This window comes from Trichechus manatus, unplaced genomic scaffold (genome assembly GCF_000243295.1).
Source record: "Trichechus manatus latirostris isolate Lorelei unplaced genomic scaffold, TriManLat1.0 scaffold00054, whole genome shotgun sequence".
In the NCBI taxonomy this organism is placed as follows: Eukaryota; Metazoa; Chordata; class Mammalia; order Sirenia; family Trichechidae; genus Trichechus; species Trichechus manatus.
The window spans coordinates 4,330,919-4,356,864 of NW_004443990.1; the positions used below are offsets into that span (position 1 = coordinate 4,330,919).

General features: G+C 37.0%; 1 protein-coding gene and 1 pseudogene across 1 annotated transcript in view; one reads left to right on the forward strand and one right to left on the reverse strand.

Moving 5' to 3' along the window:
• Positions 1-16,177, forward strand: part of LOC105756358 (PRELI domain containing protein 3B-like) — a 56,816-nt pseudogene extending 40,639 nt beyond the window's left edge.
• Positions 1-25,946, reverse strand: part of PPM1E (protein phosphatase, Mg2+/Mn2+ dependent 1E) — a 211,952-nt gene that overhangs the window by 64,663 nt on the left and 121,343 nt on the right. The window lies entirely within an intron of this gene.

Here is a 25,946-nt window from a genome sequence, read left to right on the forward strand (position 1 = left end):
CCTTGTCACTGGACTCCTGTACCTCGTTAGTCTCATTCGGTTTTACGGGGCTGTCCACTCCCAGGCTGAACCGTGAACCTCGGAGGTAACTTCACAAAATTCTTTATATTTGCTCCCCAGGGCATACCACCTTCTTTGGAGAATATACTCTGTTTATTGGCTTCTGATGAGAACTGCATGTACACATTCTGTCTTATCATTTCTTCATACCTATTTGGCCTTTGTTGCACTTGACAGCCCTTTCTCAACTTTGTGATTTGGTGTTAAAGATATCTCCTATTCTTATTAAAAATGAAGTTTGCATTTTTTCTTTCTTATTCTCACCTTCTTAGGGCGTGTGCCAGTGCGTGTGCCTGTGTGCGCGTGCGTGTGCACACGAGGTTTTGTGAGAGAAACAGTCAATGTCATTGTTTTTCTGCTATTTAAAAACCTATAATGAGCCCTTATTTTTTTCTGGGGATTGAACTGCTTTTCAGAGAGAGTGGTAGTTACTCCCATAATACAGTAACACATGCATTAAATATCTTGATTCTTGAGTATAGCAAACAAGCTAAAATGATATTTTGTTTAAGGAGTACATGCTCAGTGAGTTGAAGCAAATACATTCACCTATAAAACAATGAATTACAGATAAAAAGAAGTGATTCCAATAGGAAAACCAATATGTAAGAAATCAGTAATTCTAAACTCTAATTCTATGCTATTTAATTTATGCTATGACCTTGGATTAGTCATTTTACCCTCAGATTTTTCTCTGTAAGCCTAAAATCTTTAAATTATTTGTTGCATGCATTTTGGATGAAATTTAGAGATCCTGCTTAAGTGAAAATATACAACGAGTTAATATCAAGAAACATTTTCAAATCAACCAAAATTTGTGAAGTTTTTGTAATTACCTTCCATTCTCCTTCCTGCCCTCTAAATTCTTCCAACAGCTTAAGGAAAACAAGCCAGGCAAAATCTGTGGCAGATTGTAAACTCCTTCTTTCTACTCTGTGTAGCTAACATATGCGCAGAACCAACTGCATTCACCAGAATTAAGTAAGTCACTGAGGAGAAAAAGCTGTGATTTCTTTTTCCACTTTATTTTAACTACACGTGATTATGTAGAAGTTCCAATAAATGGCTTTTCAAATACTTGATTCTTATAAATTGTAATAGAATATCAAGTAAATGCTCAGGATAAATGTAGGAAGATATTGAAAATAGTAACAACGTATCCCATTTTAAAGACCTTCCAAACCTACCAGAATTTGAAGTAATGAGTTGAGAATAGACAAACAAGTTAACTTCCCACTGATGTATATTAAACAACATAGCATGTGTTATGGATTGAATTGTGTCCCCCAGAAATGTATGTCAACATGGCTAGACCATGATTCCCAGTATTGTGCGATTGTCCATCATTTTGTCATCTGATGTGATTTTCCTATGTGTTGTAAATCCTATCTCTATGATGTTAATGAGGCAGGATTAGATGCAGCTATGTTAATGAGGCAGGACTCAATCTTACAAGATTAGGTTGTGTCTTAAATCAATCTCTTTTGAGATATAAAAGCGAGAAGCCAGCGGAGGGTGGAGGGGACCTCATACCATGAAGAAAGTAGTGCCAGGAGCAAGTGTGTCTTTTGGACCCGGGTTCCTTGCACTGAGAAGCTCCTAGACCAGGGGAAGACTGATGACAAGGATCTTCCTCCACAGCCAACAGATAAGAGAAAGCCTTCCCCTGGAGCTGGTGCCCTGAATTTGGACTTCTAGCCTACTAGACTGTGAGAGAATAAATTTCTGTTAAAGCCTTTCACTTGTGGTATTTTCTGTTATAGCAGCACTGGATAACTAAGACAGCATGATAACATAAAGAAACCTAGTGGTGTTTCATATTGGTTCTGTGAACCCTTACGTCCAGCCTGAAACATAATAAACAAGTGACTTAACTTTCAGAGGTTATTCTTATTTTGCTTCTCTTTATGGAATAAATAAGGAAGCATTTGCTTTTGAGGGTACCAAATTTTTCCCCCTTCCCCAGTATTCTACTATGAAAACTTTCAAACTTCAGAAAAACTGAAAGAATTTTACAATGAATGTTCAGATATCCATCACTTAGAGCCTGCCATTAATATTTTGCAATCCATCTATCCATCCATTAATCCATCTTATTTTTTAATGCATTTTAATGTAATCTACAGATAGCAGTACACTTCCCCCTAAATACTTTAATATACATATCATTATTTAGGATTCAATATTTGCTTACAGTTTTTAAGTAAAATTTACATACGCTAAAATGCACAAATCTTAAGTATATATTCACTGAATTTCAATAAATGTATAGACTGCGTAACTCAAATCCCTATCAACATATAGGACATCATCATTATTCCAGAAAGTTCCCTCATTCTCCTTTCCAGTCAATCCCCATCCTCCAAGAGACAACCACTGTTCTCATTTTTTTCCACCATAGATTAGTTGTGACTGTTCCTGAACTTCAAATAAATGGACTCATATATTATGTGCTTTTTTATATAAGGCCTCTTTCACTCAGCAAAATGTTTGTGAGATTCACCCATATTTTTGCATATTAATAGCCCATTCCTTTTTTATTGCTGAGTAGTTTCCATTGTATGAATATACTACAGTTTATTCTGTTGATGGACATATGGGCTATATCCAGTTTTGGGGAATGATGAATAAAGCTGCTATAAACTTTCTGTGTGAGTCATTTTGTAGACATGTGTTTTCATTTCTCTTGAGCAAACACCTAGGAGTGGAACTGCTGGGTCATAGGATAGGTGAGTGTTTAGTTTTTAAGAAACTGCCAAATCATTCCCCAAAGTGATTACAACATTTTTTAAAAATACTTTATTGTGTTTTTGGTGAATGTTCATACAGCATATTAGGTTCCCATTTAGCAACTTCTATACATATTGTTCAGTGACATTAGTTACATTTTCCACATTGTGTCAACATTTTCTCATTACTTCGTTCTGGTTATTCCATTTCCATTAATCTAGCTTCTTTGTCCACCCCCCCACCCTAAAACCTTATCTTTGCTTTAGGGTAAATGTTGACCATTTGGTCTTATATAGATTTTTTTTTTTTTTCCTTTTTAAAGGAGCACAGTACTCATGGTGATATTGTTTATTTTATGAGCCAATTTGTTATATAGCTGAAAAGTGACCTTTAGAAGTGGTTTCAGTTTAAAATTTAAATGATATCTCAGGGCAATAGTCTCAGGGGTTCCTCTACTTTCTACTAGTCTAGTAATTCTGGCCTTTTTTTTTAAGAATTTGAGTTTTGTTCTACAATTTTCTCCCATTCTATCCAGGACCATCTATTGTGTCCTGGCCAGAACGGTAGATAATGGTAGCTGGGCACCATCTAGTTCTGGTCTCAGGGTAGATGAGGCTATGGTTTGTGTAAGCAGTAAGTCCTGTAGACTAGCTTATTCTTTGAGTCTTTGGTTTCCTTCTTTCTCTTTTGCTTCAGACGTGTAGAGACCAACAGTTGTATCTTAGATGGCTGCTCGCAAGCTTTTAAGACCCAGGTGCTACTTACCAAACTAGGATATAAAACATAAACTTTACGGACTATGTTGTGCCAATTGACCTACCAAGTTGTCCGATGAGACTATGTTCCTAAGCCTTCAAACCCAGTAAACAAATCCTACAAGGTGTTTGGTTATATCTTGGAAGTATCCATGACTGTGCCCCCTATGTGCTTTATTATATATATGAATATATGTGCAGCATACACAAACATATATATACATATGCCTACAGATACACCTATATATGTACATGTATGTACACACATATACTTTCCTCTACACACATGTGTATATGTCTACCTATGTAACCACTCACATACTTTTTTTGGTTGTTACAGCTGTTGTTGCAAAATTGTATATGTTATAGCATTTACCAATAACATCCCTTATTCTTGTGTACTTCTTTGCATCATCATTTACCTCGGTCAAGTTGTACACACTTCATCCACATTCAGTATTGCCTTTCCTCTCACCAAAAATAACAAATGTCTACTATCTAGAGAGTGATCCCCCCCCCAATTGTACCATTTTTACATTTCCACTGACAATATATAGAGTTCAGTTGTTCCACATTTTTGCCAGCATTTAGTATCGTCAGTCTTTTTAATTTTAGCAATTCCGGTAGGTGTGTAGTAGTATCTCAATGTGATTTTAATTTGCAATAAAAAAATTTTTAAGAGTTAAGATAATATAATTATTTTCAAATGTCAAATAGTCCTGATAATAGTATCAGAATACTTCTAATCTGAATAGTACATTTTTCTATAGTAAGAGACTTTTTGTTTCTGGTTGCACTTGCCAGACAAAACAATACTACTTTAAAAAGCAAAAACACTGTCAAGTGACAATCTTTTATTATATCTACATTTAATAGACATTATCATAGAAATTTGATATTTCCAAGAAGCCAGAAATACAAATGTCACACATTGATTAGTTTATATCTGATAACCCTGATAATACTTTGATAATCAATTCCCTAATAATATAGTTTAAAGCAGAAATAGCCGAATGTCATGAATGAATTCTGAAGTGATAGAAAACAGAATAGAGGGTACCATTTCATGAAAAAATCCCTTAAGTGATCATATTAGGGGAAAGTATAACCTAAACAAAGAAGATATTAGCTTATGGTACCTAGCAATGGCAATATGTGTCAAAAATGTTATAGAATTGCAAATATATATAAAATGATTAAAACTAGTGGATTCATTATCAGAGGGCTTGTGTGTGTAGTAAAGAAAAAATTACTGAGGTTAAGTGAAACTAAAATAATATGTATACCTAGAATGGGTACAACCTAAAAGATGTACTATTTTCATCATTGTAGCCTTACAAAGACAGCATACTTTATACAGCTTTCCAGTAAAGACAGCCTTTTATTTTTTAAAAAAACACAAGGTATTGTAAAAAAAAAAAAAAAAAAAAACACTTTCTACAAAGTTACATTCATGGTAAGTCAATGGAAGGGACCCAAATACATCTTTAGGAATTTCAACTTTTAGTTCTTTTAGCACAGCAAGCACTACAAAATAGTTTGAAAATAAAACAAAGAAAAACTTGAGCCCACAAAAAATTTTACCTACCTAAGCCTTGGAAACAGTTCTACTCTGTCCTGTAGGGTCACTATGAGTCAGAATCAACTCGATGGGCACAGGTTTAAAGGATTAGTATCAGTATTAGTACAATACTAATGCTGTAGTGTACTTTCATATTAAAATGTGATATTTAATTAAACTCTTTCCTTTTTAAAAAAACCAGTTGCCATGGAGTCAGTTCTAACTCATGGTGACCCCACGTGTCAGAGTCGAACTGTGCTCCATAGGGTTTTCAATTGCTGATGTTGCAGAAGTAGATCACCAGGCATTTCTTCTGAGGCTCTTCTGGGTGGACTTGAACATCCAACCTTTTGGTTAGCAGCTGAGTGCGTTAACCATTTACACTACCTTGTTACTCCTTTTTCCTTTTTCCTTTTAGTTCTAGACTACTTTCTTTAGGGTGTTGGCCTTTGCTAATTTTAATAGCAGCTTTAGCAGGAGAGTAATATGAAAGTAGGAACTATCAAAACTAGAAAGAGTACTGACCTAAGACTCAAGAAAACAAGTCTTTTAATCATACTGTACGTCAATCCATCGATGAAATATGGAATTATGCTACCCTTACTGTTCCTGTCCAGTGTGTATATAATCTGTTGTCCACAATTTTAACTTTGGCTGTTTACCATCAATTATAAAAGGTCCCTTCAAAGTATAATCTTGATAAATGAGATATGTGAGAGACTTCTAAAGATAGAAAAGTATTACTCAATGTTAAACCAAGAATTAAATGAATTTCTTTGAGGTCACACTGTTATAGTAACAGAGGCACCTGATGTATCTATTTTGGGAAACTGAGAACAGTGAAGAAATTGCAATCCAAACACTTCAACAAAAAACTCCATTATTTAACTGTTTTTGGAAAGGTAGCTGCAGAAGGCCACAAGACTGAAAATGCTATCTTGCTAGTTTAAAAGCAATGTATCACTATAGTATAAAAATGAATATACTTGAAAGCAAGGTTATTTATTACAAGTCTATATGTTCTGACAAATCTAGATGAAGTTAAAAAAAAACACTAAATTGTGACAAGTTAAAAGGAAGCACAGAATCTCTGATCACAATGTTAGTCCACATTTTTAAAAATCATGAGTTATTTTCATAATTTTGAGTTATAACTTGTTTCTCAAGTGCACATTTATTTTATATATTTGAATTTATAACATTCACATAGTATAAAGTCAGTTCAGTTAGAAAAAATAAGGTTGTTTTAATGAAAGTAAACATTTTAAATCCAAAGTTGTAGATACATATCAGCCTTGACATCTAATTTTTTCTCTATTTTACTTATTGAAAACAATCCAATTTCCACAAATACCATGTAAATGGTAACAGTTCTCTAAAACTCAGCTTCCCCTAAAAATCTCAAGCTACTCTTGAATTAAATAGAAATGGCAGAAGTTTATTAGGAGATACACACACAAAAATTAATCTGACAGCACAATTAATTGGTGGTGGTCTCTAAGGTTATATTAATATTTGACTGTTTATTATCACTTTTTGATTGTATATATATGTGTGTGTATCTATATATAGATATATATATCTCCATCCCAAGTAACAAGGATACAGTTAAAAACCAAAAATACATAAAAAGTATTACAATGAAAAGCAATAGTATACTTCTTTCAGTTCCCTTCACCAGAGACAATCAATTTTAATAAGTCAATTAGAATATTTTGAATATGGATTAACACAAATCACTTAAATAACATTACCATGTAACATCTAATGGGTGGAGGGAGGAGAAAGTATAAAGAAGTTAATATGCTCAGATACTGGTGATGAGAGTATAAATTGATTAAAACATGCTGAAGAGCAATTTGGCTATATCTAATATTTTTAAAATACATGTATTTTCAACCCAGCATTAGAAATTTATCCTATGATATAACTGTAAAAGTATTTCATGACATATATTCCAAGATGTTCACTGCAGCAAAAACTGAGACATGTTCATCAATACAGCACTGGTTAAATACAATGGAATTCAGTGAAGTCATTAAAAAGAATAAGGTAAATCTATGTATTTTGATAAGGAGCCCTGGTGGCGCAGTGGTTAAGCACTTGATGCTAACTGAAAGGTCGGCATCAGCTCCTCCAGGAGAGAAAGATGTGACAATCTGCTTCCATAAAGATTATAGCCTTGAAAACCCTGTGGGGCGGAATCGACTTGACAGCACACAACAACATATATTTTGATGCAGAAGGATATTAAAGATATATTATTATGTATTACTTGAATTTTTGATCATGAGATTGTATTGCTTTTATAAATAAATAAATGGCATTAACAAGTAATGGTAATATGGTAATAGAACAGTAATAAAAACTGACAATGTTTTATTTATGAGCTATTTAGAAATCCTATGGGGGCAGTGGTGGTTCAGTGGTAGAATTCTCGGGAGACTTGGGTTCAATTCCTAGCCAATGCACCTCATGTGCAGCCAGTGGAGGCTTATGTGTTGCTATGATGCTGAACAGGTTTCAGTGGAGCTTCCAGACTAAGATGGGCTAGGAAAGGCCTGGCGATTTACTTCCAAAAATCAGCCAATGAAAACCCCATGGATCACAACAGTCCAATCTGCAACCAATCAAGGGGAATGGTGCATGACCAGGCAGCATTTTGGTCTGTTGTGTATAGGGTTGCCATGAGTCGGGGGCCGACTCAACAACATCATTTAGAAGTCCTAGGTAGTGTAGTGGTTGGGGTTGAAAATCATCCCCTTTAAGTATCAATCCAATCATACCCTATATTCCAGTCACCACAAGAAGCCAACATCTCCCAGGTAATCCCTTACATAATAGTCTCTCATCCCCATTAACTGATCCAGATCCCTTAAACTGATCTAGACTTACACCCCTCTTCCTCAACTCCTCTACCCTTGGGAACTCAAGGTCTCTTATCAACAAAATCCCCTATCATCAGCATCTTCTCTGAGCATTTCATTTCTTTCACCATCTTGAACTAATCAATGTTTTATTACCCTGAAGATAGTGTTTTCCCTGGAGCCCTCTCAGGCAGTACCAGTTTTCTACTTTCTGGCCTTAAGGCAGTTTAGGTGTCCTCCTTGTTTCTCATTGCCACCTAGAGACCAATGTCTTCCTTTCTCCCTTTGAAACTGATGCTATCAGACTACATCATACATTACCCACCACCACCAGACTCTTCAGTAGACCTTCATATCACACCACCTCATTAGTTGAATTTTTAGCACCTAACTTACTGTCCCACCACTTGCATGTCAATTTGTCATACTGTGGTGGCTTGCATGTTGCTGTGATGCTGGAAGCTATGTCACTGGTATTTCAGATACAAGCAAGTAAAGTATTATAATGAAATGTGCAAAGACCTGGAGTCAGAAAACCTAAAGGGAAGAACATGCTCAGCATTTCTCAAGCTGAAAGAACTGAAGGAAAAATTCAAGTCTTGATTTGCAATATTGAAGGATTCTATAGGCAAAATATTCAATGACACAGGAAGCATCAAAAGATGTTGAAAGGAATACACAGAGTCACTGTACCAAAAAGAATTGGTCAACATTCAGTCATTTCAGGAGGTAGCATATAATCAAGAACCAATGGTACAAAGGAAGAAGTCCAAGCTGTGCTGAAAGGATCGGCAAAAAACAAGTCTCCAGGAATAGAATACCAGTTGAGATGTTTCAACGAACAGAGGCAACTCTGGAAGTGCTCGCTCACTAGTCTATGCCAAGAAATTTGAAAGACAGCTACCTGGCCAACCGACTGGAAGAGATCCATATACATGCCCATTCCAAAGAAAGGTGATCCAACAGAATGCAGAAATTATCAAACAGTATCATTAATATCACATGCAAGTAAAGTTATGCTGACGATCATTCAAAAATGGTTGCAGCAGCACATCAACAGGGAACTGCCAGAAATTCAAGCAGGATTCAGAAGACGTGGAAGGAGGGACATCACTGCTGATGTCAGATGGATCTTGGCTGAAAACAGAGAATACTAGAAAGATGTTTATAACCCATTGCTGTCGAGTCGATCTTGACTCACAGTGACCCTGTAGGACAGAGTAGTACTGCCCCATGGAGTTTCCAAGGGTGTAATCTTTATGAAGCAGACTGTGACATCTTCCTCCTAGAGTTGCTGGTGGGTTCGAACCACCAACCATTCAATTGGCAGCTGAGTACTTAACCACTGTGTCACTCTGTGTTTTATTTATTTTTTTATCCTGTGTTTTATTGACTACACAAAGGCATTCAACTGTGTGGATCATAACAAATTACGGATAACATTGTGAAGAATGGGAATTCCAGAACACTTAATTGTGCTCATGAGGAACCTGTACATAGACCAAGAGGCAGTTGTTCGAACAGAACAAGGGGACACTGCATGGTTTAAAATCAGAAAATGTGTATGTCAGGGCTGTATCCTTTCACCATACTTATTCAATCTGTAGGCTGAGCAAATATCTAAAAAACTGGACTGTATGAAGAAGAACATGGCATCAGGACTGGAGGAAGACTCATTAACAACCTACGATATGCAGATGGCACAACCTTGCTTGCTAAAAGTGAAGAGAACTTGAAGCATTTACTAATGAAGATCAAAGACTACAGCCTTCAGTATGGATTACATCTCAGCATAAAGAAAACAAAAATCCTCACAACTGGACCAAGAAGCAACATCCATTGATAAATGGAGAAAAGATTGAAGTTGTCAAGGATTTCATTTTACTTGGATCCACAATCAATGCCCATGGAAGCAGTGGTCAAGAAATCAAACGATGTATTGCATTGGGCAAATCTGCTGCAAAATACCTCCTTAAAGTGTTAAAAACAAAGATGTCACTTTGAGGACTAAGGTGCACCTGACCCAAGCCATGATATTTTCAATCACCTCATACGCATTCGAAAGCTGGACAATGAATAAGGGAGACCAAAGAAGAATTGATGCCTCTGAATTATGATGTTGGCAAAGAATACTGAATATACCATGGACTGCCAGAAGAACAAACAAATCTGTCTTGGAATAAGTACAGCCAAAATGCTCCTTAGAAGGGAATATGGTGAGCCCTACGTACTTTGGACATGTTATCAGGAGGGACCAGTCCCTGGGAAAGGACATCATGCTTGGTAAAGCAGAGGGTCAGCGAAAAAGAGGAAGACCCTCAAGAAAATGGACTGACACAGTGGCTGCAACAATGGGCTCAAACCTAGCAATGATTGTGAGGATGGTACAAAACTGGGCAGCATTTCAGCCTGTTGTACATGGGGTCACTATGAGTCAGAACTGACTTGATGGCACCCAACAACATAACAACAAAACCTTACTGTCACTGTCTCTCCACCACAACTCTTCTCATAATTTTGGTGATTTAAATATTTACACAGATGAGCCTTCCAACACCCAGACATCTTATTCCTTGACCTTCTCACCTCCAACGATCTTGTCTTCTATCTCAATTCATCCACCTACATCTATGATCATCCGCTGGGCCATGTCATTACTAATAATTAAAGCTTGTTCACAATGTCCATTTTAAGCATCCCACTCTCTACCCACTAAGCCCCTGTCTTTCCCTATAGGAACTCACTCCCTATAGAACCTGGACTTCAACAATTTTAATTCCACCAATACCTTCAATTCATTTCCTCTACAGTCTTCATTCCCCTCCTTCCTTGGTCCTTCATCAAGTTATTATGTTATACTATGTAATGTAATGTTATGTTATGTCATGTCATATTGTCATCATTTCCTTGCATAAACTCTGAAACCTCTTATCCCTCTATCTCTCTGTCAAACTCACTTGGTAAAATCCTGGCTAAATCCAACTCTCTCCTTGCTCTACCCAGCACCCAAACAGCTGAATATGGCATGAGTAAAACTCAAACAAACTGACTTGTCTTACTTTAAATTCATGAAACTAACTTTAATTGGACCTTTAGTGTTGCTTAACAACCTATATATTTTCCTAATTAATTTGTGCTCTCCTCCTTCCTTCTCCTCATTCACAGCTGATGGTCTTGCTTCGTTTCTCATTGAGAAAATGGAAACAATTGGAATAGAACTTACATAAGCTTCTACCACCAAATCTACCAGACAGTGTGCATTTGTACCCATAAACTCTGTCATCCTTTCTATTACAATGACAAAATTTTCTATGCTCCTATCTAAGTTCATCGCTTCCACTTATCCACTAGATTCCATTCTCTCTCACAAACCAAGGATTTCCTGCAATTGTTTCCTTTCTCGTCATTTTCCCCTCCTCTACTAGTCATTTTCATCAGTATGCAGTATCTCCAATGTTTAAAATATAGGTTTCTTGACCCACTTCTCATCCCTCTTGTCAGGGTCCCATTTCTCTGCCACCCTTTACAACTAAACTTGAAGGAACAACTCATATTTGTTGTCTCTACTTTCTCTACTCCCATCCTCTCTTAAATTCATTCGGTCAGGCTCTTATCTCCACTGTTTCTCTAAAACTGCTCTACTATGTTGCCAAATTCAACTGCCAATTTGTCATTTTATTTGCACTATCAACAGTATATGACAGAGGTGATCATTTCTCTCGATCTTTTTTTTTTTTTTGGCTTCTCTTTCAGGTCACAACTCCCCTTTTGGTTGTCTTCCTACCTCACTAGGTAGTTCTTTTGGTCTCTTTTGCTGGTTTCCTGACCTAGAAATATAGGAATGCCCAGGGTTCAGTTCTTGACCTCTACTCTATTTATACCCACTTCATAGATCTTATCATATCTCAAAATTTTACATATTATCAATATGCTAATGACTGCCAGGAGTCCCTGGGAGGTGCAAATGATTAAGGTGCTCAACTTCTAATTGAAAGGTTGGAGGTTCAAGTCCACCCAGATGTGCCTGAAAGAAAGGTCTGGTGATCTACTTCTGAAAAATCAGCCATTAAAAGTCTGTGGTTCTACTGTGACACACACAGGGTCACCATGAGTCAGAATCGACTCCATGGTAACTGGTTAATGACTCCCAACTACATGTCTCTGGTCCAAATCTCTCACCTGAACTCCAGGTGTTAAACTTAAATGCCTACTCTTGGATATCTAGTAAGTATCTCAAATCTATTAAACACATCCCAAATCAAACTCTTAATTCCCAACCACCTTTTTTCTAAACCTGTTCCTCCTGTAAACATCTTCATTTTAACATCTTCCTAGTTGCTCAGGCCAAAAAACCTTAGAGTCATTTTTTTATTCCTCTCTTTACCTCACACCCTAAATCCAATCTATTGCATGTCTTCTTGGTTCTGTCTTCAAAATCTGACTACTTCTTTCTTACCACTTTCATAGCTACCACCCTGGACTAAATAATCATTATGCTCACTTGGATTAATGTCATCACCTCCCTGTTTCCACCTTGCTCCCTCCACCCCAAATTCTATTCTGCCCACAAAAGTTAGAGATGTCCTTTAAAAATGTAAGTCAGAAAAAAAAAGTAAGTTAGTACAAATGTTAATTTATTAGTTTTGATTAATATACATAGTTACATAAGATGTTAGTATTAGGGGAATCTGTACACAGAAGGCACTCAAAAAATATTTATTGAATGAATGGATGAAAGCTAAACGTTTACTATTCAAGATCTTTTCAAGTCCAGTGATTGTATATTTCCCTATATTCCTCTTTCCAATTATCCATTTTTTTCTTCCCCCAGGTCTTTTATATGTTCCTAAATGCCACATTCCTCTCATGATTTTCTTTCTTCTCTTATGTAGGAAACTGACTATTCCTATGCATTATCTTTTGATAGTCATAAAACTTAAGGCATCTCTTACCTTTTAAATTTAAACTTAAATTACCTTGTCATAGCACTTCGACTCAAACCAATGCGGAAATTATGACTCTGGAGGCCAGAGCTCTGCTCCCATTTACGGTTCAGGTGGCACCAAAGGTTGGCAATCTGAACTCACCCAGAGGCACCTCAGAAGACAGGTCTGGCAAAAAGCCCAAATCAAAAAACCAAACCTACTGCCACTGAGTCGATTCTGATTCATAGTGACCCTATATGGCAGAGTAGAACAGCACCATAGGATTTCCAAGGCTGTAATCTTTACAGAAGCAGACTGCTACATCTTTCTCCCACGGAGCCACTGGTGGGTTGGAGCAGCTAACCTTTCAGTTAGCAGCCAAGCACTTAACCACTGCACCACTGGGGCTCCTTCTGAAAGGTCACAGCCTTGAAAACACTACAGAGCAGTTCTACTCTGCTCACATGGGGTTGCCATGAGTCAGAATCGACTTGACAGCAACTTAAACAACAACAGAATGCTTGAAGTTTTAAAGATAGCAACATCCCAGTTTACTTAGATAAAATATTTTAGACCTTGTAACTGCAGCTAATAAGAACAATCCCCTTTTTGTATTTTATCTAGATTTAGACTTTGGTTCAAGAAGAAAAGATCATGGCTGAATCAGCATCTTTAAAAGTATCTGAATAAATGTTTCTTGTTAATTTTTTTTAAAGCCTACATTTTTTAAGTGTATATCATTTGTAAAAAGCTATTTTAGGGAATTTTTGGTAGGTAAAAAGCACCCCACAAAATATCAGTAAATTATGTTTAATGAGAAACTAATTTGCTCTGTAAACCTTCAACTAAAGCACAATAAAAAATAAATAAAAGATGTTAGAAATGTTTAAAAAAATAAAATAAAGTAATTAAACATTTCAAATCAGAATGAGATAGTACAGGATTAGACCTAGACTTACATTAGAGAGGATTTTCTTCTACTTGACACAACCCCCACGTGTCTGTCAGTTTGTTGTTCTGTGGGGGCTTGCGCATTGCTGTGATGCTGGAAGCTATGAAACTGGTATTCAAATACCAGCAGGGTCACCCATGGTGGGCAGGTTTCAGCTGAGCTTCCAGACTAAAACAGACTAGGAAGAAGGGCCTGGTGGTCTACTTCTGAAAAGAATTAGCCAGTGAAAACGTTATGAGTAGCAGCGGAACATTGTCTGATATAGTACCGGAAGATGAGCCTCTCAGGTTGGAAGACACTCAAGATGTGACTAAGGAAGAGCTGCCTCATCAAAGTAGAGTTGACCTTAATGATCTGGATGGAGTCAAGCTATCGGGACCTTCATTTGCTGATGTGGCACGACTCAAAATGAGAAGAAACAGCTGCAAACATCCATTAAATAATCAGAACATGGAACGTACATAGTACAAATCTGGAAATCATACTAGAAAAACTGTAAATCATCAAAAATGAAATGGAACGCATAAACATCGATATCCTAGGCGTTAGTGAGCTGAAATAGACTGGTATTGGCCATTGTGAATCAGACAATCATATGGTCTACTATGCCAGGAATGACAACTTGAAGAGGAGTGGTGTTGCATTCATTGTCAAAAAGAACATTTCAAGATCTATCCTGAAGTACAGTGCTGTCAGTGATAGGATAATATCCATACACCTACAAGGAAGACCAGTTAATACAACTATTATTTAAATTTATGCATCAACCACTAGGGCCAAAGATGAAGACATTGAAGATTTTTTACTGACTTCTGTGTCTGAAATTGATCAAATGTGCAATCAGGATGCATTGATAATTACTGGTGACTGGAATGCAAAAGGGGGAAACAAAGAAGAAGAATTGGTAGTTGGAAAATACAGCCTGGTGATAGAAACGACTCCAGAAATCATGATAGAATTTTGCCAAGACCAACGACTTCTTCATTGCAAATACCCTTTTTCAACAACTTAAATGGCTACACATGTGGACCTCACCAGATGAAGTACACAAGAATCAAATCAACTACGTCTGTGGAAAGAGACAATGGAAAAGCTCAATATCATCAGTCAGAACAAGGTCAGGGGCCGACTGTGGAACAGACCATCAGTTGCTCATATGCAAGTTCAAGTTGAAACTGAAGAAAATTAAAACAAGTCCATGAGAGCCAAAGTACAACCTTGTGTATATCCCACCTGAATTTAGAGACCATCTCAAGAATAGATTTGATGCATTGAACACTAATGACCGAAAACCAGATGAGTTGTGGAATGACATCAAGGACATCATACATGAAGAAAGCAAGAGGTCATTAAAAAGACGCGAAAGAAAGAAAAGACCAAAATGGATGTCAGAAGAGACTCTGAAACTTGCTCTTGAAAGTTGAGTAGCTAAAGCGAATGGAAGAAATGATGAAGTAAAAGAGCTGAACAGAAGATTTCAAAGGGTGGTTCAAGAAGACAAAGGAAAGTATTATAATGACATGTGCAAAGACATGGAGTTAGAAAACCAAAAGGGAAAAACACGCTCAGCATTTTTCAAGCTGAAAGAACTGAAGAAAAAATTCAGGCTTTGAGTTGCAATATTGAAGGATTCTACAGGGAAAATACTGAACGACGCAGGAAGCATCAAAAGAAGATAGAAGGGGGCAGGGCAGGAGCAGGTGTTGCCTGTTTGCCTCCTTCTCTCCTAGCGCCACCCAGACATCGCGCAGGTCGCCTTGGAGCGTGTCTTTGACCACCCCTGGGAAATGGTCACAACAGCTGCGACGCAGAAATACCCCAACCTGATGAACCCCAGCATCACTGGCGTCAATGTCCTGCACAGACACGTATATCCCTCTGGAAAGCTGCACAGCCACCAGCTTCTCAGCACAGAGTGGAGCCTGCCCTCCATTGTGAAATCTCTTATCGGTGCAGCAAGAACCAAAATGTATGTGTAAGAACATTCTGTGGTTGATCCTGTAGAAAGGACAATGGAACTTAAATCTACTAATATTTTATTTACAAATATGGTTTCAGTAGACGAGAGACTTAATACAAACCACATCCTCAGGACCCAGAAAAACCTGTTTTGACTCAAGAAGTCATAATCACTGTGAAAGGAGTCAGCCTCGGCAGTTACCTAGAAGCCCTCACAGCAAGTACTATATCTTCAAATGCCAACAAAGGCTGAGAAGCCATGGAATGGGTCATCCATAAATTAAATGCTGAGGATTGAAGAACTGACAGCCTCGGCTAGAGGAAGCATGAGGACACAGATGGCGGCAGCAGCATTTGTAGAGAAATGACAACAAAAGTGGTGTACAATGTCAGGTCCCAGGTCTCCAAGCCGGCAGCATATTTATTTGTTATTTAAGAAATCAACTATATTTTAGGTAGGTTTTTTTAAAAAAAATAAGCTGGAGAAAGTCTATGTGACTTTTGATCTAAACAAACAAAGAGGTACAGGGCTTCTAAATAGGAGGGATCATCTAAATATAGTGTGATTTGAAATGACCTTCTATTTTGAGGGTTCCAAAATTTATGTGAAAATTTAACAATTTTTGAAAACGTACTTTGAAATTGGTATTGGCATATTGAATCTCCTGTAGGTAGAATTTGAAGGCTTTCCATGCATTGGAACTTGACCTGGCTTTGGACCAATCCCAGAACAAAGTAGAGCCACTTTTGGGTACACAGGCTGCACTGTTACACTGAACTTCAACAAGCATGCACAAAGAAACTCACTTTAAAAGGAGAAATTGTATACTTTTAAAAGACATATTAATTTGTATAAAATACCTTGCTCTGCTATAAACTACCATCAAAAAACCACAGTGCTTTGATTTGGTACTTAAATGATATTTTTGGAGCGAAAATTATCACTAAGGTAATATGTGATTCCAAAAAAAATATGATTTTATTGTATTAAAGAGTACTGTCTTGATTTGCCAAAGTTTTGTATCTTAGTAGAAGTATTACCTTCCTTGGATTTGTACTTCCAGAAGTCTTTGTGATTTAGTATGCTGTACTGTGGGCTGGTTATGTTAACTGAAAAACAAAGTCATTACCTCAAAAAAAAAAAAAAATATGGAAGGAATACAGAGTCACTATACCAAAAAGAACTGGTTGACGTCCAACCATTTCAGGAGGTAGCATATGATCAGGAACCGATGGTACTGAAGGAAGAGGTCGAAGCTGCACTGAAGGCAATGACAAAAAACAAGGCTCCAGGAACTGACGGAATACCAATTGAGATGTTTTAACAAATGAATGCAGTGCTGGAAGTGCTCACTCATCTATGCCAAGAAATTTGGAAGAAAGCTACCTGGCCAACCAACTGGAAGAAATCCATATTATGCCTATTCCAAAGAAAGGTGATCCAACAGAATGTGGAAATTATCGAACAATATCATTAATGTCACAGGCAAGTAAAATTTTGGTGCAGATCATTCAAAAGCAACTGCAGCAGTGCATTGACAGGGAACTGTCAGAAATTCAAGCCGGATTCAGAAGAGGACGTGGAACAAGGGATATCATTGCTGATGTCAGATGGACCCTGGCTGAAAGCAGAGAATACCAGAAAGATTTTATCTGTGTTTTATTGACTATGCAAAGGCATTCGACTGTGTGAAACATAAAAACATTGGATAACATTTTGAAGAATGGAATTCCACACACTTAATTGTGCTCATGAGGAACCTGTACATAGATTAAGAAGCAGTGGTTCGAACAGAACAAGGGGATATTGCATGGTTTAAAGTCAGGAAAGGTGTGTGTCAGGGTTGTATCCTTTTACAATACTTATTCAATCTGTATGCTAAGCAAATTATCTGAGAAGCTGGACTATATGAAGAAGAATGAGGCATCAGGATTGGAGGAAGACTCATTAACAACCTGCTTCATGCAGATGACATAACCTTGCTTGCTGAAAATGAAGAGGACTTGAAGCACTTACTGATGAAGATCAAAGACCAATAGCCTTCAGTATGGTTTACACCTCAACATAAGGAAAACAAAAATCCTGACAACTGGACCAATAAGCAACATCATGATAAACAGAGAAAATGTTAAAAGTTGTCAAGGATTTCATTTTACTTGTATCCACCATCAACACCACGGAAGCCGAAGTCAAGAAATCAAACAACGCCTTGCATTGGACACATCTACTGCAAAAGACTTCTTTAAAGTGTTAAAAAAGCAAAGATGTCACCTTGAAGACTAAGGTGCACCTGACCCAAGCCATGGTGTTTTCAGTCACCTCATATGCATGCGAAAGCTGGACAATGACTAAGACAGAAGAAGATGCCTTTGAATTATGGTGCTGGCGAAGAATAATGAATATACCACGGACTGCCAAAAGAACAAACAAATCTGTCTTGGAAGAAGTACAGCCAGATTGCGCCTTAGAAGCACGGATGGCGAGACTACATCTCACATACTTTGGACATGTTATCAGGAGGGATCAGTCCCTAGAGAAGGACATCATGCTTGGTAAAGGAAAGGGTTAGCAAAAAACAGGAAGACCCTCAACGAGATGAACTGACACAGTGGCTGCAACAATGGACTAAAGCATAACAAGATTGTGAGGATGGCGCTGGACCAGGCAGTGTTTCATTCTGTTGCACGTAGGGTTGCTGTGAGTCAGAACTGACTCGACGGCACCTAACAACAACAACAACACAACTTAACACAAATTCAAGTAATCTAAGTAATCTTCACTACCTGATAAATGAATATGCCCTAAGGAATTGTAGTGGTTAAATAGTTCAATTTCTGAGGGAACTATTTTTAAATAGGCCTTAAAATATGCATCAAACCCTCAATACAGTTGGCAGCTTCGGAAAAGCTTAATTACACTCTTATTCTTTTAACCATCCAGAGAAACCAATCCAGTGACTACCATAGTACTTATTACCTGCTGTGAGCACAGTCAAATGGATTCCCCACTGTTAAATTCAGAAAATAAACCAGGGAAGAAGGGAAAAAAAGAAACAGGAATGCTAACAGGAGAAGTGACAAAATACAGTAGCTGGGGACAAAATGAGAATCTCAGCCTGGCTTTGGATACTAAGAAAGATCTGAGAGACTATTTTCAGGAATTGTATGAAAAATATCTAGGAAAATGCCTTTGTTCATGGTGTTAAAGTAAAATTCAAACTAAGGATAGAGTAATTTACTGCAATTTCCTTTAAATGCTACTTCTTAGGAACCAGAGAATAAAATTACAGTTTGATTTTGAAAAGATCTGGTAGGGTCAACAATGAAAAAAAAAAAAAAGATGGTTCATAAAATGTTTTTCTTTATGCAGAAGAACCATAACAGTACAAAGTAGGTATTATTCTCATACTGAGAAGAGGAAATAGTTGGCAGTAGACTGTGGCATGGTTCAAAATCATTCAAAGTCATAGCTTCCCTTCTGAATTTACCATAAAATTGTTTCTGTGCTGCTTAAATTAGACCAAGATCACTGGCATCAAGCTGAGTGAATCTGATTGTGGACAGCTATTGTCTATTTTAAAATGGCTTTTGAAAAGATGTCTCCTTAATGGAAATGCTGAATTATACTTTGACCATAGCAACACCTTTGGGCATTGCTTTAGGAAAAATTGTCACAGATTAAATGGAGTAGAAGAAATAGCAGAATGTATGGTATATTTTAAAAAATGCTATACTCCTCTAGCTAGGAAACCAAACATAAACAAACAACAACAAACTCTTGGCCTCATCAGAAAAAAAAATCTCAACACATCTGGGGTACCTTTTAATTTCCAGTAAATAAAGTTAGTTCTTATGGTTACCAAGGAAATCTCTGTTAGCTTACTTGATATATAATATAATGATATTATACATTTGTATAGTACTTTTCTGTTTACAAATGGTTTTCACATATATTATCTCAGTCCTTATCAGAACCTTGTGAGGTAGGTACAATAGGTATTAAAATATAATATCATAAAACTGGAAGAAACCTAAAAGTCATCTAGTTCAGCCTTCAGCTGACATGCAGGAATTCGCTCAATAGCATCCTTAACATCTTATTAGGTAGCTTCCGTTATAATTTCATTAGCAATTATAAATAATTATAAGCCTTGCCCTATGGAGAATTAACAAGATTTAGCTGACTATTTACTCAAATAGGATCAGGGAAACTGGGCAATAGAAAATTCTACCTCTACCAGCTACTATATTCTGTTTACTGAGAATTTATTATGTGCCAGGCACTATGCGTTATGTACATGATCTTATTTCTTTCATATTTGTAATTTATTAAAAGTCTATTTACAAGGAATTACGTTGACTTTACTGCTTACCTGCCATCTTTCCAGAAGTCCTACATGATCTCTTTAATCTTTACAACAACCTATTAGGAGCAGCTAATAGCTGCTTAATATTTTGTTCAAAAGGATTTTTTTCCAAATTATTTAATGGCCTTTAGAATCTATTTAAATTGAGTACTTCTGAGAATGCATGTTGAATAGTAAACAGAGCTAGAGCATTATTATTCCCATTGTATAGATAAGAAAATTGAGTTAAGTGAATTAGTCATAGTCATATTTAGAAAGTAATGGGGCAGGGCCTAGAATACAGATTTTCAATCTACTAATGCAATACTAATCACATCCCACATTGTAAAGTAGCCATATTACATTTTAATTGAGATAAACAAAAAAACCCATTAAATTTGCTACAAAAATAAAACTATTTAGGTTATAATAATAGTGCTTAATTCAGTCAACTGTAAGTTGAATGAGAATTATAAAGATGTGAAATTAGGACTTTTACAAATTAACTTATTAATGACCATGTCTGATTCAATCTAGGTTTTGATTATTGCAATTGCTGATATGGTATACTTGTGGATTACTATAAAAACAGGCATAAACAGCCTGAAGGCTGCTCGCCTACTCCCTCCCTATGTCTCACATGCACACACCACAAAATGACAACAATAATCTTTGGTATTGAGTAGTGAACGACTGTGGAATATAAGAAGAAATCTGAGAAAATCCAGATTTAAATTAATTTTGTTATAGATTATATGTACTTTTTAGTGAATTGGAGCCCTGGTTGTTCAGTGGTTAAGAGCTCGGCTGCTGACCAAAAGGGTGCAGTTCAAATCTACCAGCTGCTCCTTGGAAACCCTACAGAGCAGTTCTACTCTGTCCTGTAGGGTTGCTATGAGTCGAAATCTACTCAACGGCAACGGATTTGGTTTTGTTTTGTTTTTTAGTGAATTCAGTCTATGGAAAATCATAAAGTAGGCAAGACTTTCTCAAAAATCAGGTCTTGTTCACATATTACCTCTGTATCAAAATCTGCTCAACTCAATACTTCACATCAACATGACTTATCACTACTGATGCTAACCTTTATCATTTGGTTAAGGTAGTCTTTGCCAGGTTTCTCTATACTCTTTGGATATTTGAGTCAGCCTACACTCAAAGGTGAAGGGTGTGGACAGAGGTTAACTCTACCTCCTAGAGAAGAGCACTTTAATTCTGTGGTATTCTTCCCAAAAGCCCATAACTCCAGTCTAGTCATTTGGAAAGCATCAACAGACAAACCCAAATTGAAGGACATTCTACAAAATATCTGGCCAGAACTTCTTAAGACTGTCAAGGGTTTTCAAGGGCTGATTTTTTAGAAGTAGATTGCCAGGCCCTTCCTCTGATGACCCTCTGGGTGGACTTGAACCGCCAACCTTTTGTTAAGCAGCTGAGTGTGCTAACAATTTGCACCATTCAAGGGACTCCCCATTAACCAGTAGAGGCATTTAAAAACACACAAGAAGAGCCTTCAAACCACCCCTTGAGATCATGTGTAGATCGCTGCTTATTCCATCTGGTCCTAAGGCCCACTCCATGAATAACTATTCTTTAGTACACAGGAAGGTGGTTAAAGGTTGTCCCCTATTCCTGTGCCACAATGAAAATAAAGGGAAGAGATGTGGAAGAAATTATTTAAGTAAATATGATCAGAGCCAGAGCTGGAAACTAAAGCCACCTTTTTGGAGGAATGCATTATGGAGAGGACACCCTCAAATAAACAACTTTGGAATACTGTCATTTTTAAATATGAGCGGCTCTACATGTTAATCTACAAACCAATTTCTCAGATTTGGTAGGAGCATATGTTATTCAAACAACAGTGGTGCCAGATCATATTATATTCTTTAATTTCAGACTTCAACTTTGGAGACTAGAGCCTAAGAGCTAGATTTAGTTCCAATGATCACATTAAAATCCACCTATTTCTGATGAATATTGTACGGCATCTGGTACGGTATCTCAGCTGTACCTACAGCTAAGCACCACAAACTCGAAGTGTTCTTGCGTCAGGAAGCCAGCTGCTCCCACTATATCACATTCCCACTCTCTGCCAAACTATTTACGCATCAGGCAAGTTGCTAAAAATGAACTAAAATGGTTCTCAGAAGCAAAAACTGTCTTACAATTAAAATCCAAGGTACAGCTCAGGTGAACTCAAAGGTATCAAAATAACCAGAATTACTAGCAGAGCCGTACCAGCCTACATGTTCCTGCTGTAGATTATTGTAATGGGTGAGAAGCCTGATGACTCATTCATTCATTCATTCGTTCATTCATTCATGTAATACTTACTGAACGCCTACAAACATACACAAAATGATTATGCTTTTTTATGCTGTGGGGCATAAATGACATATATAACCCAGTGACCACCCTCAAGTAGTTTATATTTTGTTAAGAGAATTAAAACGCTATTCCAATTTACAAGTCTGTCTTATACAGTAGTTCACTTGATCAAGCTTGGCAGATATTTGTTTGCCAGATGAGGAAATTTGAATTGAAAGAGGTTAAATATCTTGCTCAATTATACAAAGTAAGTGGTATAGTAGTACAGTCATATACTATAGGAGATCATAGGAGGGAGAAATTACTTCTAGCAAGGGTAATAATTTTTATCCTACTGACTGGCACTTTTACACTTCAAATTTAATTTATAGGCTTATCCTTAAACAGACTTAATTCTGCCAAAGATCCAAAAGGTCTTTCACACAGACAAACCACCACCCTTCCCTCAAATTGGCTGCTCATTTAGAAAATTTTACCAGCTCTTACACCGTGGTTAAAAGCATTGAGTTTGTAGCTGTATTAGAATCTGTGTTCTGATACTTACTACTTTTGTGAACTTGAACAAGTCACTTAAACTCCTGAGTTTTTTATTCATCTATAAAATGGGCCTGCTACCTACCTTTCAGGGCCATTATAAGAAGTAAATGGCATAATTAATTTACAGTATTTAATATACCCACCATCTATGTCAGTTTGTTGTACTGTAGTGGCTTGCATGTTGCTATGATGCTGGAAGCTATGCCACCAGTATTTCAAATACCAGCAAGGTCACTTATGGTAGACAGGTTTCAGTGGAGCTTCCAGACTAAGAGAGTCTAGGAAGAAAGTCCTGGCAATCTACTGCCAAAAATTAGTCAATTACCAGGATCACAACAGAGGGTTCTGGACAGAGCTGGAGAAGGATGTAGAGCATAATTCTAACTCACAAAAAAAAGACCAGATTTACTGGCCTAAAGGAGACTGGAGAAACCTCGAGAGTATGGCCCCCAGACACCCTTTCAGCTCAGTGGTGAAGTTACCTCCGAGGTTCACTGTTCAGCCTGGGAGTGGACAGCCCCTTAAAACCAAATGAGACTAACGAGGTACAGGAGTCCAGTGACAAGGACCAGAAGGCAGAAGGGGACAAGGAAGCTGGTGATAGGGAACCCAAGATTGAGTAAGGATATTGTTGATGTGTTGTGAGATTGTTAACCATTGTCATAGGGCAACATTTGTAGTAACTGTTAAATGAGAAACTATTTTGTTCTGTAAGCCTTCATCTTAAGTGAGAATAACAGCACAATTGGAAGAGCGTAGTCAATGTCACTGAACTGTGTATGTAGAAATTTTTGAAATGGTGTATCTTTGGCTATGTGTATTTTCACCAAAAAAAAAAAGGTTGAGAATTTAGAGGGTTAATATGTCGTGCGATTGTTAATCAATGTCATAAAACAACATGTGTACTACTATTTCATGAGAAACTATTTGTTCTGTAAGCCTTCACCTGAAGTACAATAAAATATTTTTAAAAAATTAGTCAATTAAAACTTTATGAATCACAAAAGAACATTGTCCAACATGCTTGCTTTGGACACATCATCAGGAGAAATTGGTAGCTAGAGGTCAACATTCTATTTGGTAAAGTAAAGGACCAACAAGGGAAAGGGAGACCCTTGGTGAGATGGATTGGCTCAATAGCCACAATGATGGACTCAGACATGCTGGTAATTGTGAGGATGATGCAGGACCAGGCAGTGTTTTGTTCTGTTGTACATAAGGTCCCGTGAGTCGTAGTCAACTCAACAGCAGCTAACAACAATACTTAATATGCAGAGCTATAGTACTTAGCACTGTGCCTGGCTTATAACTACTCAATAAATAATATACTTATTACTTAATAAATAATTATAGCATTATTTCATTTAGAGGGTTTCCTATGGTGGTATTTGTGTAGGATTTCCTTGTCAATTATTAACTCATCCTTTCTTATGCTACTTAGCTTTATTAGTTCAAGAAATGTTATTGAGGATCTGCTTTGTGCTTGGCCATCCCATCAACCCAAGTCCTATCCCTGGCCACTCCATACAGCATCTGGTATGATATCAAGGAATGTAATTATCTTATTTGTTTTGGTTTAGTGTTCAGCTTACTCCTCTAGAATGCAAACTCAGTGAAAGCAAGGACCTTATCTTTCTTATTCACTGCTGATCAAAATACAGTGAAACTTATGAGAGCCGGCTGGAACTTGATGGGACTGCCTTGTTTTTCCAGATCTCACAAGTTTTCCACCTTTGACAAGGTGCAGTCACCACTTTTCTATAGCTCTCTATTTGGTGGAAAATATTTGAATTTTCCTTCTATGACAGGTTTCTGCCTTATACAGGTTCTGCTTTCGCAGGTTTTACTGTGTAATAATAGTGCCTGGTAAATAGATGATACTGAAATATTTGTTAAACTACTGACTGACTGAATGAATTAATGAATAGCACATGATATCTTCTCTTGAGAACTTTAGAGTCTTATGGGGAGAACACACAAGTTAAACAGATGATACAAAGTGTAAGACAGACTTATGTATTGGATGCTGTGGAAATACAGAAGACGGCCAGGAAAGTTTCCTATAAGAGGTGATGCTTCTTAGCTCTTTAAAGTATGTTTCGTTTTGTTTTTTAAGTTCAGCTTGCTCTTTTCCTCCAGTACAAGAAAAACAAACTAACATTTATTCAACCTGTACAATGTTCCAGACACTATTTTTAGTGCTTTCCATTTAATAACTCATTTATTTTTCAAAGCAATTCTGCAAGATAGATACTATTATAGGTGTGGAAATGGAAGCACAGAAAAGTTAGGTAACTTACCAAAAGTCACAGGATTGAAAATCAGGTATTTTGCTCTTAATCACACTTAATCCTTATTCTTAAGCACTCCAATAAGTTGTCTCTCAAAAATCAATCAATTCATTGCAGCACTAATCACAGTTGCCAAAAGGTGGGGAAACAATCAAAATGTCCATCAACTGATGAATGGATAAGCAAAATGTGTTATATTCATACAATGGAATATTACTCAGCTATAAAGAGGAGTGAAGTCCTGATGCACGCCACAACACGATGAACCTAGAAAACATTATGCTAAACGAAACAAGTCAGTCACGAATAGGCAAATACTGTATGATCTCACTTAAATGAAATAAGGAAAAATAGAGAAAGCAAAAATTACTAGTGGTTACTGGGGGTGGGAGGGAGGTGGAAAAAGGGAATATTTGCTTAGTGTGCTTTCAATGTATGTTAATGGTGGTAGAATAATTTGAAAAAGGATAGTGAGAATGGTTGCACAACTTGAAGAATGTAACCAATTCAACTAATGATACATGTGGAAATTGTTGAATTGATGAATGTTGTGTATATTTTCACCACACACAAAAAACTTTTTAATACCTTTTTTATTGGAAGAACATAAAAATGGCCTTCTAAGGAGGTTC